General features: G+C 44.7%; 1 non-coding gene across 1 annotated transcript; it reads right to left on the reverse strand.

Moving 5' to 3' along the window:
• Positions 1-746: 746 nt before the first annotated feature.
• Positions 747-821, reverse strand: Trnas-cga (transfer RNA serine (anticodon CGA)). Its single transcript has one exon. It is a non-coding gene; the product is annotated as a tRNA-Ser (tRNA).
• Between the last annotated feature and the right edge of the window lie 731 nt (positions 822-1,552).

A 1,552-nucleotide genomic window follows, 5' to 3' on the forward strand; every position in this document is an offset into this window, starting at 1 on the left:
AATGGGAGAACGGACAAGTCCACATTTCTTTCCGGTTGAGGCTCATTATTCCTAACTGAATGCCAATGGGAGGCTACGCCCTGATATTTTAATCAGGGTTAGGGGCAGTTACACGCTCTCGGCTGGTAAATTGCCTAATTGACTTAATTGGTTCTCGATTGAAACATTAAGAAGCGAGCTAGATATTATTTTCAATATGACGGACTACGTCGTTGAAAATTAACGGCATTACAAGTCTACGAGTGGACTTTCAAAAATGTAATTACGGGGGAACACCTCCTGCCGGTCTGCGCTTTGAATTATAACGCCGCTGAGGGCGTCGACAAACCTGCCCACTCTGCTGTGTTTGCACAGTGCGCGTTACAAGTCGTAACTGGCTGACTAGGCCACATTAAGAATAGAAAGCTAGCTGTTTACGACGCAGGGTCGGCGCTCTCCTGACAAGAGAGAGGCGCAGCTGGTGATGAGGATCTGCACAAAACATAATCGCTACTGAAAAATATTAAGACAAGGAGAAAAGTATTCGCCTTGACAATGAAAGACTCTATAGCTTTGTCTCGAATATTCGCTTGTTTCTCGAAGTAGTGCCAGTTTACACCAATCCCCTTCTCCCAAAGATTTTACTGTTCGCAGATTCCATCCCTGAGGTACGACACTGTGTAAACTACTTCACACTGCCAGAATGAGATTTTCACTCTGCAGCGGAGAGTGCGCTGATATGAAACTTCCTGGCAGATTAAAACTGTGTGCCGGACCGAGACTCGAACTCGGGACCTTTGCCTTTCGGGGGCAAGTGCTCTACCAACTGAGCTACCCAAGCACAACTCACGCCCCTTTCTCACAGCTTTACTTCTGCCAGTACCTCGTCTCTACCTTCCAAACTTTACAGAAGCCATTCTGTGAACCTTGCAGAACTAGCACTCCTGAAAGAAAGGATATTGCGGAGAAATTGCTTACCCATAGCTTAGGGGACGTTTCAAGAATGACATTTTCACTTTGCAGCGGAGTGTGCGTTGATATGAAACTTCCTGGCGTGAGTCGTGCTTGGGTAGCTCAGTTGGTAGAGCACTTGCCCATGCAAGGCAAAGATCCCGAGTTCGAGTCTCGGCCCGACACACAGTTTTAATCTGCCAGGAAGTTTCATATTTTACTTCACACTGATCTACGACAGTCATAATACCAAATGTGGAATCGATACATATTCCAGTCATAAATTTCTTAGATGTCGATATAAACATCCATAGCTGTAAATACTCATGTACAGGGTCCACGAGACAAGCATTGGCATGTAAAACTCCTCACGCCCCTATTTAACAAAGTTATGTTGAGAGATTGTCGAAATTTTTTATTCTGTTTGTAAGGATAACGTGTTGTCTCACACACCTATTTTACAATTGTCTTGCTCGTTTAGTGGCTTTAAGGGGGGGTAGGACGTCAAACGGGCCGACTTCGAGAAGGACAGGCACCACAGGACATTTTAATTTGCACTGTCTATACTTTTACAAATAAATTCATGAAAGTTTGTCAGCATGACCAGGAAGGATTCAGGATT

The sequence above is a fragment of the Schistocerca serialis genome, chromosome 4 (assembly GCF_023864345.2).
Source record: "Schistocerca serialis cubense isolate TAMUIC-IGC-003099 chromosome 4, iqSchSeri2.2, whole genome shotgun sequence".
In the NCBI taxonomy this organism is placed as follows: domain Eukaryota; kingdom Metazoa; phylum Arthropoda; class Insecta; order Orthoptera; family Acrididae; genus Schistocerca; species Schistocerca serialis.